This window comes from Protobothrops mucrosquamatus, unplaced genomic scaffold (genome assembly GCF_001527695.2).
Source record: "Protobothrops mucrosquamatus isolate PMUCROS unplaced genomic scaffold, P.Mucros_1.0 scaffold384, whole genome shotgun sequence".
NCBI classification, from domain to species: Eukaryota; Metazoa; Chordata; class Lepidosauria; order Squamata; family Viperidae; genus Protobothrops; species Protobothrops mucrosquamatus.
In genome coordinates this window covers 853,528-868,285 of record NW_015386716.1, presented here as the reverse complement: position 1 = coordinate 868,285, position 14,758 = coordinate 853,528, and the positions used below count along the sequence as shown (strand labels likewise).

General features: G+C 39.4%; 1 protein-coding gene across 1 annotated transcript in view; it reads right to left on the bottom strand.

Moving 5' to 3' along the window:
* Positions 1 to 7,693, bottom strand: part of PHF3 (PHD finger protein 3) — a 49,449-nt gene extending 41,756 nt beyond the window's left edge. The window contains exon 1 of the mRNA XM_015815907.1: positions 7,636 to 7,693. The gene's annotated coding sequence lies outside the window, so the exon portion shown is untranslated. The remainder of the gene's footprint in view (positions 1 to 7,635) is intronic.
* Positions 7,694 to 14,758: the final 7,065 nt, after the last annotated feature.

The following is a 14,758-nucleotide window of genomic DNA, read 5'->3' as shown; positions in this document are numbered from 1 at the left end:
TACGACATATCCAAACAACTTACAAAAAACTTGGATATTTCAGAGTAAAGCAACTATTCCATCAACATCCTACTACTGTGCCTCTAGAAAATCAAAGATCTAAAATAGAAGATGAAATTATGGTTTCATTTGATGTCATAGCACTCTTTATCTCAATAGATTCAGAACTAGAGAAAGAATTTATGGCAGCCGTACCACATAATACACAAGACCTAGGCAAAAAATGATATTTGTTCAATGATTCAACCATTCGAAATTACAGTGGTAATGAAAAATGGAATTACGATTTACGCCAGATGGTATGGCCATTGCAGCATCCCTGCAATCATGTGATCAAAATTCAGGCAGTTGGCATCCCACCCACAATTACAACCACAGGGGAGCTGCCACTCCCCATCATCTTTCTACAGAGGTACTGAGCGGTGGCAATACCAGGGCTGGGACTGAAGTGGAGAGTCAGGACTTTCAAAAGGTCTCACAAGAATGGACACTACCGTATTTCCCCAAAAGTAAGACCTACCCCCAAAATAATCCCTAGCTTGATTTTGGGGGTGGATCTAATATAAGCCCTACCCCAAAAATAAGCTCTAGTTTTGGGGCGAGGTGCATGCCTAAAAATGAAGCTAGGGCGGGGGTGGAGCTTCCCCATGCGCCCCGTACCCGCTTACAGTTGCAGCCAGGCTTCCCATGAATCGACACCTACCTTGCCTCACTGGCCCACTTCTTCTGTGGTGTCTCCCAGCCTGCATTTCGACATCAGAGGCCTTCCAGAAAGGCCTCAGCAGTTGAGAACCGAGCTACAGATTCAATCCATAGCTCGGTTCTCGGCTGCAGAGGCCTTTCCAGAAGGCTTCTGATGGCAAAATGCAAGCTGGAAGGGGAGGTGCCACGCGTGTCAATCCGGAGCTCCATTCTCAGCTGCAGAGGCATTTCCTTCTGCTGCAGAGGAAGTAGGCCGGCTGGGCAAGGCTGTCAATGCCACCACCGCGAGGTCAGACCGGGGAAAAGATACCCCCCGAAAATAAGAACTGGTGCCTCTTTTGGAGGCAAAAAAAAAGAAAAAAGACTGGATCTTATTTTTGGGGAAACACGGTATTTGGAGAATGGGAAGAGACCCATTCTTGTGGTGCTTTTTTCAAATCACATGTGCTATTCTTTCTCCAAATAGCACACCTATTCTTGTGAAACCTGGGGAACACAAGAAACTTTCCAAAGGAATGCAAAAACGGGTGCATGCGATTTGAAAAGAAAAAAACAGCAAAAGAATGTTTAAAACATTCTTTTAAAGAGAGCAGAAACAGGCTATGGGTCCAAATAAATTTCAAATAAATTTTGAAGTTAACCATATAAGCATTTAAAAAATCTCAAGAAACAATTATGTTAATTTAGCAGCCAGTGCAATACTTATTTAAAATATTAAACTGACATTTATAAGAACATCAACAAAACCATTTATTTCAAGCTGAGTTCTATTTTTGTTAGAATTTGCTAAGATCCTCACACATTTCTTTAAATTAAGTAGTTTAAAATAACAAAGAAAAGACAAATGCTTGAAAAAGATCAGTAAAGAAGGAAGAATTAAGTGTATCTCAACCAAAATTATATAGTGTAAAATCTGTTCCCTAAAACATACTTGCTTGAGGACTACATGCATGCTAAAAGGCAACATTTTTCATCAATGAAGCCTAAGAATTTAAGAGTCTGATAGTCAAACTGTATGCAGGCAGAGCTAAAATTATGTAAGTGTACTAATATAAAAGAGTATTACATGTTATCAGCTAGCTTATTTTTATAGCTATAAATTAATTTCTATGAAACTGTACAAAACAGAGTCTGACCATCAAATTAACCCAAAGCTTGGCATCATATAACATAGCAAACATTTTAAAACAATATGCCATGATATCAGAAACAGTGGGCGAGAGAGAGAGAGAGAACACAATGTATTTGTGAAATTAGCAAGCATAGACTTTATATAACCAAAGAGTAAACTGCAAAAAATACCATTCCAACTCCTCAGTGCCAATTCTCCTTAAAGTCTAAATATGTTATCACAATAAGAATTCTATTTAACCAACTATTTTAATGTATATTATATCCAAATCCATCTGTTTTGTTTACCATATTTGCATAATTATATAATTGTCTTCAATAACACTATCTGCAACAAATCTTCCATTTAATGATTAAACAGACATAAATCTGAACAAAATATGTCTATAGTATACAAAGTTCTCTAAACCAAGGTGTGCTATACCAAGGATTTAATGCACTTCACTTTCAGTTACTCCTTCAAACATGAATGGGAATATTACAGTTGCTGTCAAAAAGAGCATTATATAAACACTAATATATTTTAACCAAAGAATCAGTTTGAAAATAGAGTCAGGGCATAAACAAACCATGGCATTACATAATAAGGACAGTATGGGTAATCCTCCACTTACAACCATAATTGGAAGCAGAATTTCCATTGCTAAGTAAGGCGGTTGTTAAGTGAGTTTTTGCTGTTGTTATTTAAAAAATTGTGCCACACTCCTTTTTTCTTTATCTGTAATTTGCACAAAGGTTAAAATGCCAACAAACTCAACTGTGTTGAGTTCTGTTAGAGCTGCTGGGGATATACACTAATGGAATTAGGATAATTATTTTCCAGACATGTCCTTAAGGGAAAATGTGTACCTTTTATTTAGGCTGCAGAGGTCAATAGATTCAAGTCTATTGCTAAATGCAATGCATAGCTTTCATAACTCAACAATGAAAATCTAACACAATTTCCTTAAAAGATTTATGCAGCACTGTTCTCAGTAAAATAATAACCAAGAACCAGGAAATCAAATAATGAAATACAGTGCATATTAGAAACTAATATACCACCATAAATACTTATCATCTGATTGCCAAACTGAGAATGCTGCTTATGTAAATAGTACAGTTCTCCCAAGTGAAGAGCTCTCAAACATGTAGAAAAACATTTTATCTGTAGCACAGACTTGCTTCCACAAATTCATATTCCACTCTCAACAATATGCTTCTGTCAGTGGGGGCAGTTTCTACTGAAGGAAGAGGAAAAGAACAATGCCACGTACACTCAAAACTTTCCAATGAGGATTTATCAAACTTTTAGGGTATCTAAGAGGAGAATTGCCAAGAGGAAAACATCCTCTTCTAACAACAATTTTGTTTTGTTTAATCTATTGTTTGCAGTTTTGTTTAATCTACGGTTGTGAAAACAAGTACAGTCCGTATACAGCTTTTTTTTCTTTTGATATGTGGATGTGTCAATGTTCATTCAAACAGCATTAAAAGTAAAAGTGATGCAACTGAAGTAAAAAAAATGACCTTGCAATCATTTATTCAATAAAAAATTAATAGATACTGTACAGTATGCCATTTGTTTTTGGAAAAAGTATACCACCTAGATTGCTTCAACAATGAGATGGGCAGCATATAAATTTAATAAATACTGTTGAATGAAGACGAAAATATCTGTATGTTGAAATATACTAAAAAAAGTTTTAAAAAATCAATTTACTTTTTTACTTGACTGTAGATCTCAGGCAAGAAAAAAATGATCCTTAACATCATAAAACCAGAATGAAATACACATATTTAAGAAGTACTGTCTGAAAATACACCTGCTTAATTATTAGTTGAGACCCCAAAAGTTGAATTCTTAAGGATAAAAGGGGTTATCTAACTATAGAATGCATTGAGTGCACATTCCCTTATGCCATAGGTATGGCACATAGATAATGTGTGCAAGAAGATATTCTCATTCTATTTAAAAATGAAACCATAATATGCAATGAAAGGCACTCTTCAACTTCTCCACTGACAAGGCAAAAAGGACAGAGGTTCAAAAATATGCAAGAGGCTATTAAAGTCACAGAACAGAAGCAGAGCAGAAAAACAGAAGTTAATTGCTATTAAACTGTACAGAAAGATGAAACTGATAACTGAGAAATAATACCAAAGATCAACTACATAAAAACAGAAACATTCTTAGACAAAATAGTACTTTTATAGACATCCTAAAAATAGCTGGCAAAAAAATTGAACAGGTAGTCTTCAACTTATAACAGTTCATTTAGTGACCGTTCGAAGTTACAACAGCCCTGAAAAAAGTGACTTATGACCATTTTTCACATTTATGACCATTTCAGCATCCCCAAGGTCACATGATCAAAATTCAGACGATTGGCAATTGATTCATATTTATGACTGTTACAATGTCCTGGGGTCATGTGATCCCTTTTGCAACCTTCTGACAAGCAAAGTCAATGGGGAAGTCAGATTCACTTCACCATGTTACTAACTTAGCACCTGCAGTGATTCACTTAACAACTGTGGCAAAAAAGTTGTAAAATAGAGCAAAACTCACTTAACAAATGTCTCACTTAACAACAGAAATTTTGGGGTCAATTGGATTGTATTTGCGCAACACTGGAAAAATGAGACAACACCATCGGAGGAAGCGATAATTAAGAAAATATTGGACTCTGCAGAAATGGACAGACTCACGTTGAGAATCAAAGGAAAAGAAGATACAACTTTCAAACATGGAACTTATTTTATCAATGGTTGGAAAAGTGGGATAGAGAGTAAGAACTTAATTTTTATGACTAGGCAAAATTTAACCCAGACAACATGTTGTTTATTAAGCACAAATAAATTGTAATGATAGAAAACCAATAAAATACTTTTTAAAAAAAAGTTTGGGCTCGATTGTCATCATAAGTTGAGGACTATCTGTATCTTAAATTAATTTGATATCAAAACTAGTTCCACCTTTTCTAAAATTGATATTTTATCAAAACTTTTTAATATTTAGGACCTCCACCCTCCTGAACCAAAGCAATGACTCTGAACAGTCAACTAAACAGCCCTAAATTTAACACAGAATAAGTTATTTAATAAAATGAAACCATCAACACCTACAGCATGTGCACAATTTTTAAAAATCAGCAAATGCTATCAATATGATCACTAAAATGTGTTATAGCAGTAATTCTCACATCTACAGTATTGTTGAAATATATTCAATACTCCTATGCTTACATTTCAATGTTTCTGAAAAACTTTGTCTTCCAATTTCAGATCAGACAAATCACACCAAGATTACAAATTCAATTGGGTTTATTTGGAATAAATTTCAGTGAATTTTTAGCAATACATTGGTATAAATAAAAAGAAAGACTATAAGAATTGTAACCTAAGATAATCATACTACCATATTCACAAGTTATCTATGTTTTTGCAATAGTTTACAAATCATAAAAGCTGACCCAAGATAACACCATGGCTGAAAGATAATACCAACCAGCTGTCCATATGTTTATAACCATTACTCGGAATACCCATTACATGAAACTACAAAACATGAAAACACAAAATGAGCAAGAATTAAGAAACTATAAAGTCAGTCTGAAAATTATAGTGATTTCATACTGTAATACATTTGAGGCTGAGCAATTTTAAAAATTACAAATTTAAGTAAAATATATCCCTGAGAAAGTGTAAAGCATATATTTGCTTGTTGCAATATCTGAGAATATTCCTGGAGATGGAGAAGGGAAATGGCATTAACAGGCTGCCAGGATATTAATAACAATTCAGTAACAGCTGGGGGGTGGGATTATTCATACTGGCCCCCATGGTTGACCCAATGTCTTCCACAGAAAATCTGAACTTAAGCCATTTTACAAAGCCTTATTGCCATTTTATGTTTTCCACAAAACATGAAAGATTCATATACATTAAAAAGGGACACATGTATTAAAAAAAAAAACAGGTAGTCCTCGACTTACAACAATTTATTTAGTGACTGTTCAAAGTTATAACAGCACTGAAAAAAGTGACTTATGACCATTGTTCACACATCTGACCACTGCAGCATCCCCATGGTCACATGATCAAAATTCAGACACTTGGCAACTGGCATGTATTCAGGATGGTTGCAGTGTCCCGGGTCATGTGATCACCTTTTGTGACCTTCTGACAGGTAAAGTTAATGGGGAACCAGATTCACTTGACAAGCATGTCACTAACTTAACTGCAGTAGTTCACTTAACAACTATGGCAAGAAAGGTTGGAAAATGAGTCAAAACTCATTTAACAACTTCCTTACTTAGCAGTGGCAATTTTGGGCTCAAATGTGGTCATAAGTCAAGGACTACCTGTACCCTGTTACTCGCACAAAACATTATTAAAGTGCAACAGAAGACTTTTTTTTTTTTGTCCCATCTGTGGAGCACATGTTCCTGGACAAAGTCAAATGAGCCAGAGCAGTTCCCATGAAGTGAAGACTCTGGGACATGACCAAAGTTCTAGATTGCATCTCCCAAAGCCGGCATCCTCTAAATATGACAGACTTCAACTCCCAACGATTCAGAGTCAGATCTGGACCATTCTGGCAGGGAAGGGCATGAGAGTTCTAAGACAGTGGTTCTCAACCTTTTTAATGCCGCGACCCCAACCGGTCGTAAGTCGAGGACTAAACCGGTTGTAAGTCGAGGACTAAACCGGTCATAAGTCGAGGACTACCCAACCGGTCATAAGTTGAGGACTTTCCCTGCCTGGGAGCGCCACACATGCGTGGTTCCGCCCCCTGCGCCGGCCGAGGCGTAGCTGGCAAGCGGCAGAGACGGAGCAGGCTGACCACCAGCTGGCCCAGCCCAAGGGAGGTAAGGCACCCGCCGGAAAAGGGGGAAAAATGGTGGACAAAACAAATGGCGGACAAAAAAATGGCGGACAGCCTTGCTTGGCGACCCCCGTGAAATGGTCGATCGACCCCAAATGGGGTCCGACCCACAGGTTGAGAACCACTGTTCTAAGACATCTCCCCAGCACCAAATTTGGGAGGTCTGTTCTAGACCCATTAAATCAATTGAAGATAAGCAGGCTAATGATTGAGAGCTTAAGAGTTCTACCCACGCAAGCTAATCTGAGGGCAAAACCCAATTAATTCCGAAAGCTCCTTCAAGCCAAAAAAAAAGTATTGCTTCAGTTACCCAAGTTGCTACTTTCCCTTATCCCGCCAACCGCCGTCATCAGTTCAGAACAAATGATCGCTCCATGTTACCTACCCAAAATGACTGGGGCCAAACTAGGATTAGGGCAAACCAGAAATGGCAAGTCGGGAGTTGAGATCGTTAAGGCATGGCACGCAGAGGTGTGCCACGCAAGGGGGCTGGGCCTGAGGTGCCAAGACCGATCAATGCGCGGTCCCTTCAGGTGCAGAAACAACTCCCCGCAGTCCCAGACGGGCCGTCCAATTCCAGCCCAATCACCTCGCGGGGGGGCCACGGCCGCTCGGAGGGGCCCCAAGGCCCAGGCGCACCGGTAGGCAGCGCGCCCGAGCGAAGGGGCGGGGCCAGGGAAAAGGCCAAGGGAGAAAGGAGGGAAGGCCGGTTGGAGGCATAGCAGCAGGAGACAAACAGTGGGGAGAAGCCCCGGATCTTGAACGTTCGGGCCGAGGTTCATTGCCGCGGGTGGACGGGGCAGGTGGGGGGGGGGGTGGAATAGAGGCGACGATCGCAGGCCCCAATCCGTCAACAGGCACCCCGAGACAGCTCGCCTTCGTAGGCCGCGAATCTAGCCCCCGCCGCCACCGCCCAAAGACGACATATTTACCTGTGTTGGCCAGGGACTCGCGCTCCCTCGCTTGGCCAGGTGGCTGTTGGACTGGGACTTCTTTTTTTTTTTTTTTCTCCTTCTTCTTCCTCCCCTCTCTTACGTCTCTCTCTTCTAAGCTCCGCAACCCTCCCAGGCCAGGGGAGGGGAGGAAGGCTGCCGTGCGGAAGTGGAAGGGCACGAGGGAGGGCTGGAAGGGGGCGGAGACAGAGCGGGTGGCTGTTAGTGCTTGGCTGGCTTCAGGAAGCACGTCCGGGTTTCTTCTGTCCTCTCTCGCTCTCCCTCTCCTCCGCCCATTTTCCCTCCTCCTCTCCTCCCCTCCCCTCCCCGGAGCGAGGAAGTAGTTCTTTCCGTTTGTCGCACGCGGCGCTTGCTGCCCCTTCGGGCGGCTGCCCACGCTTGCCTTCTAAAGCTCACTTAGCGGGAGAGGTGGGGAAAGAGAGAGGAAGGAGGCAGGCGGGCCAGCGACTTGCGGAGGCCGCGTTCACGTGACGGGGCTGTTTACTCGGCGCGTGGTTCGCTGTGCGGCGGCCGCGCATGCGTATCTTCTTCAAGCGTTTTGTTTTCCTCCGGGAAACCGTTTGTGGTGAGCGGGGCTTGCTTGCCTGGGCTTCGTGTACTCGGTTCCAGTTTAGAAGCCTTTTCTGTAGAAAATCCGTTTGTGTGGAAGTACAGCTTAAAAGAGTTAAAAAGCTAAAACTATCACCACACTGTCCTCCAAGAAAGCGTAGACCAGTGTTTCCGAAACTTCACTAATCAGGACCCCTAAATATTACGAAAAAACCCCGAAAGAGATTTTGTTTGTATGGGTTATATTCCTCAATGTTTATCCTATAAAAATTAAAAGTTGCATTTGTAGAATGTAGTTACTGACTTATGTAATAATAATATAAAACCATTAAATACATTTTTTTCATGAAAACTTTGAAAAACGAGAAGTGTTGAGGTTTAAAAATGTTTGCATCTTCAGCATCTGGCAAATAATTTAGATTTCACAGACTCTGGGAAGAACTTTGAAGATCCCTCCAAGAATTCAATGGACCGTACTTTAAGAAAGAGGCATACACAGACTTCTTCTTGTGCCATATCTGTTATCGGACATTGGAGATCATGTTGGCGATCCTGTTTATCAGCAGCTGCACGAAAAAGTGCTGCTGAGTTTTGTCCAAACCAGTCCCTTAGATTTTGAAGGCATGATCTTCTTCTGCCTGGACCTCGTTTGCCTTCAATCTTTCCCTGGAGGATTAAATGGAGTATGCCGTATTTTTCTGGGTGTCGCATCACATGTCTGAAATATTCTAACTTTCATTTTTTAATTGTTTTGATGATTTCCCTTGGCTTTCCCAGGCAGCTTATCACCTCCTCATTTCTGATTTTGTCAATCCAGCTTATATGTAACAGCCACCTGTAAATCCACATTTCAAATGCTTCTAGTCTCTTCAGGTGGCCTTCTGTCAGAGACCAACTCTCTACTCCATAGAGCAGGATAGAAAAAATACCACATCTGACAAACCTGATTTTCAATCTTAGGCTTATATCGTGACTGCAGAAGACCTTTTTCATTTTGAAGAATGCTGTTCGAGCTTTCTCTATCCTTGTCTTTACTTCAGTGGTCATGTCCCAGCTTTTATGTAAATTAGAACCGAGGCGCGTGATCCTTTCAACTTTTTCTAATGGTATTCCTTCCGAATTTATTGGAAAATTAACGGGTTGTTTGCTGATGACCATAATCTTGGTTTTTGAGGTGTTAAGCTTCAAGCTGTATTTTTCAGCTATTTCTGTGACTCTGTTGATGAGCTGAAGGTCTTCATGCTTATTGGCAAGCAGAACTGTATCATCAGCGTATCTTAAATTGTTGATCCAAACACCGTTTACTTTGATGCCAGCATCGATATTTTTCAGTGCCTCGTTGAAGATTGACTCAGGGTAGATATTGAACAACAGTGGAGACAGAATACATCCCTGTCTGACCCCTCTTCATATTTCTGCTTATTTGGCCTAGTCTCACATTTGCTACCTGATGCCAGTATAGATTCTTTATGATTTGGATGTCTTTGTCATCTAGTCTCCCTTGTTTCAGGATTTCTAATAGTTTGTGCTGTGTCTTATTTTATCAAATGCTTTTTCAAAATCAATGAAGCACATGTAAACACTGTGACTGACATCTCTACAATGCTGTACAGGAACTTGAATGCTGAATAGTGCATCTCGTGTACCAAGATTGTTTCTGAAACCAAATTGTGTGTTACCTAGACGCTCTTCAATTTTGTTGTATATTCTTGTGTGAATTATTCTCAGGAATATTTTCAGGGCATGACTCATTAAGCTTATTGTTCTGTATTCGGTACACTTCTTTGCATTTATTTTTTGGGGGATTGTCACAAAGGTTGATGTTAGCCAATGATTTGGTATCTTTCCTGTTTCATATATTCGATTGAAGAGCTGCAGTAAAAAATTCTTCCCATTGTCTTCCAGCAATTTTAAAATTTCTACTGGGATATCATCAGGTCCTGTGGCTTTTCTTGTTTTTGCTATTTTTATTGCATGTTCAACCTCCTCCATAGTGATGTTTGGTCCAGTTGTTATACTTCCCATATCTATATCATCCCTAGTGTCCTCAAAAAGTTCTTCAATATATTCCTTCCATCTTTTTAGTTTTTCATCCTCATCTAAGATAATTTTCCCCTCTACACAGACAAAAAAAAAAGATTGATTTCAAGGTGACTAAATAGGTGCATTTGCTCCCTACATGAATACAGAGAATGCTAAATAAAATATAAAAAGTCCAGTTTTCATTACCATATTCCAAAACTTAGTTACTGCAACAGAGAAGTGGCTGGCTCAGGAATTTTGAGAGTTGAAGTCCACAGCTTGTAAGAGGGCCACAGTTGCCCACCCTGGTCTTAAAGTATCTCCTGTCTTTTGAGCTAGATTCCCTACTTTCTATTCCCCACCACAGGCCTACCTGCTTGTGTGAGCAGTTGTTGCTAAGGCACTGTATAAACAATCAAAATTGCCCTCAAGCCAAGCCATATTCCTGGTGATTATGTAGACAAAACCAGTTTTCTTGGCAACAATAGTTACGGTAAGTTCATTGCCATTACCTTTGGACTTCCCACTCCAACTTTCAGACATGGGATTCTCTGGCTGCCTGCCATCCAAATGCAAATTTGGTCTGCCTTGACTTAGCTCCAAAACTCAAATAGGATCAGCTAGGTTCTAAAAAAAAAAAGGCTGTTTGCTATATAAACTCTTTAAACAGTTTACCAGTATAAAATGCTGGTCAGTAACTGTAAAGAAAAAAAAATCAGTTTAGTAAACCTCTCTAGGAACATACAATACTGAACATGATCAATGTAATTTTGGTGAACTTTTTAAGTGTGAGATTCTACATGAATAGAAGTAGCTTTTTATTATGCAAAATTTAAAATCCCTAAGACTGAGTTAGAATATGTATTATTTTCAATTGAGTGGAAAGAGATATTTTTAGGATAATGGGCCACATACAGTTTATTCAATTGGAACAACCCAGAAGAAATTTATTCTGGCTGTTGCAACAAAGATAGCAAATTCAAGTGACTCCTTAAAAACTGAATATCAATAATATTTATAAAGGGTTTAGCACTTCAGTAATAGTTTCTTTCAAATGGTGATTTTGATATAATGGTAATTCAAAGGGAATGGGATGTACAAGCATGAAATCTTGTGATATCCATTAAGCCAATGTTTCCCAAACTGGGAAAATTTAAAATGTGTGTAAGTCAATTCCCAGAATTCCACCACCCCAAAAATGGTCATTGCTAAGAATTCTAATAGTTGAAATCTGCACATCCTAAAAGTTGCCCAAGTTCGGAAACATGGCTTTGAATTGCTGCAAAAATCACACTGTACAGAATATTAAATAAACAAGGCCACAAGAAATTATAAACTGAATCCTGCAATGTAAGAAATATATACATTAAATACAAGCGAGTCTATTCTCCAAGAGCTATTAACTGCATGGATGACAAAATTAGCTTCCCTGCTTACTATATTCCCAATGTCAAGAAATTTCTCTGTCGTGCAACCATACATTCATATTAACAAGTTCAGGAATTAAAGGTTGTACCATGCAGTGTTCTTATACAATTGCATCTAGTTATGAGGAGGAGAAAAGGGAACTTAGTATATTCATTCGTATCCAATGTAAGTAAATCTACAGTAAGTATTTTTGGCAAAATCCAAAAATTACCTAAATCAGCATCTCTGTGTGTGTGTTACTGCATTCTCTCTTGATGGTTTTCACAGAAACACAGAAAAAAGGAATGTATAATAGCATTTGTTCATTGTCTTTCAATATGAATGGTTTCTGAAAATTTAAGTTTTATAACAGTTTGTAACCTAAGATGTCATTCAGAGCTGGAATCATTTTAATTTAAAAATACATTTAAAAATTAGAGTCTTTGCAATAGTGGCAAATATCTGTAGCTGGGGTGTAGGATGAAGGTGAAGGTTCGTTCTCCAAGCTTATGGACTGGTTTCCAAACATTTCGTTACCAGGCTAGGAAACATCTTCAGAGTTTAGGGGATGTCAGTGTCAGTGTTCTGTTTATAAGGGCTTCAGGTGTGGGTGTGTCAAGTGAGGGTCTTGTGATGGGTCAGATAGGAGTCATCAGTGAGAGGCTTGCGATAGGGAGGTTACATCAGGTCAGGATCATTGAGAGGTAAGCTGTTGGTGGGAGGGGAGTGGGTTAGGTGTGAGTCATCAGTGAGAGACTTGTGATGGGTCTTGTGATGGAGAGGTTACATCAGGCCAGGGTCATTGGGAGGTGAACTGCCGATGGGAGGGGGGCTTGCATAGGTTGGTTGAGGGCCGGTGTTGTCTCTGGTTGGCTGTGTGGTTGATTTGGATTCTGAGGGGTTTGTAGGCTGGTTATAGGTCAATGTGTCTGTTGATGGAGTGCCAGGCTTCACTAAACTCTGAAGATGTTACCTAGCCTGGTAATGAAACATTCAGAATCCAAGCCAGAAGCTCGGAGAACGAACCTTCACCCTCAATTAGAGATTTATATTCTGCTGAATATATCTAATATACTTAAGATAATGACAACATTTATTTGCAAAAAAAAAATAAAAATGGGGGGGATGGGGAGTACTTGGATTTCAGAAAGGACCTCTGAAAGCTACATAGATATTCAAATCTCAGTAACATATAAAATACCTTAAATTACTCTGCCCTTTTCGACTATAATTGTGAATTCACTGTAAAATTTCTCCACAAACAAGATTAATGACACTAAGAAATATTTTTGGCAACTTAAAAACAAAAAATAGTTATTATAGCATAATTTTAAGGGATTACGGTCTGCTGTCAGATGTATACAAGTAGTCCTTGACTTATAATCACAATTAAGCCCAAAATTTCCATTGCTAAGCATGACAGTTAATTGAATTTTGCCCCATTGTACAATCTTTTTTTGCCATAGTTGTTAAGTGAATCATTGCAGTCATTAAGTTAGTAACGTGGTTATTAAGTGAATCTGGCTTCCTCATTGACTCTGTCAGGTCGCAAAAAGTGACCTGGGGCACTGCAACTGTACTAAATACAAGTCATTAGCCAACTGTCTGAATTTTGATCACATGATCGTGGCAATGCTGCAATGGTCATAACTGTGAAAAAGGTCATAAATCATTTTTTTACTACTACTACTTCAAATGGTCACTAAATGAATGGCTGTATAATGAGGACTATCTGTATTGAAAAACATATGACCAGAAACAATAGTTTTAATCCCATGAGTTTCACTTTCAGTAAAAGATAAGACTTGGATTTTCTTAAAAGATGATAGCTAAGCTGAGTAAGGAGTGGAATATCTTTTTAATGTAGATGTTCAGGAATGTAAAAAATATTAGTATGTACAAATACTTGTATATGTATATACTAATTATATACAAAAACATATGGCCATTCTAAGATCACTTATGGAATACTATGTATGATTCTGGGCAATTTCCACAATATGGACAAGTCAGAGTTTAGAGAAAGGCAACAAAAATAGAGGGTCCTGAGGATATATCCTATGAGGATATGCTAATGGAACATGATATATTTAGTCTGGAAAAAACTGAGGAAAGATACATAAGGGGAAGACAGTCAAAATCCATTTTCCACGGCCACAGAAACTGGAATCAAAAATAATGGATACACAGTGCGTTCAGACACCCTTCACTTTTGTCGATTGTGGGGTAAGTATTCAGACCTTTTGCAACATTTGAAATTTAATTTAGCTCAGGTGCCTCCCATTTGCTGACATGTTTCTACACCTTGTTTGGAGTCTATCTGTGGTAAATTAAATTGATTGGGCGTGATTTGGAAAGGCACACACCTCTCTATAAAAGGCCTCACAGCTGACAATGCATACTGTAGCAGAGCAAAAGCCATGAGGTCAAAGGAACTGCCTGCAGAGCTCAGAGACATGATTATTGCAAGGCACAGATCTGGGGAAGGCTACAATAAAATTGCTGCACTGAAGGTTCCTAACAGCATAGTGGCCTCCATAATTCTCAAATGAAAGAGGTTTGGCATAACCAGGACTCTTCCAAGAACTGGTTGCCCGGTCAAACTGAGCAATTGGGAAAGAAGGGCCTTAGTAATAGAGATGATCAAGAACCTGATGATCACTCTGACTGAGCTCCAGAGATCCTGTGTGGAGATGGGACAGAGTTCCAGGCTTTATGGCAGAGTAGGTAGATGGAAGCCTCTCAATGCAAAAAAACACGAAAGCCCACTTGGAGTTTGCAAAAAAAGCACCTGAAGGAATCTCAGACTGTGAGGAACAAGATTCTCTGGTCAGATGAAACCAAGATTGAACTGTTTGACCTAAATTCTAAATATGTCTGGAGGAAATCAGGCACCGCTTAGCACCTGCCCAATATTATCCCAACAGTGAAGCGTGGTGGCATACCAACATGCTGTGGGGGTGTTTTTCAGCAGGACTGGGAGACTGGTCAGGGTTAAGGGAAAGCTGAATGGAGCAAAGTACAGGGATGTCCTCAATGAAAACCTGTTCCACAGAGCTCAGGACGCCAGACCACTTTCCAAAATGACAAAGATCCTAAGCATACAGCCAAGACAACACAGGAG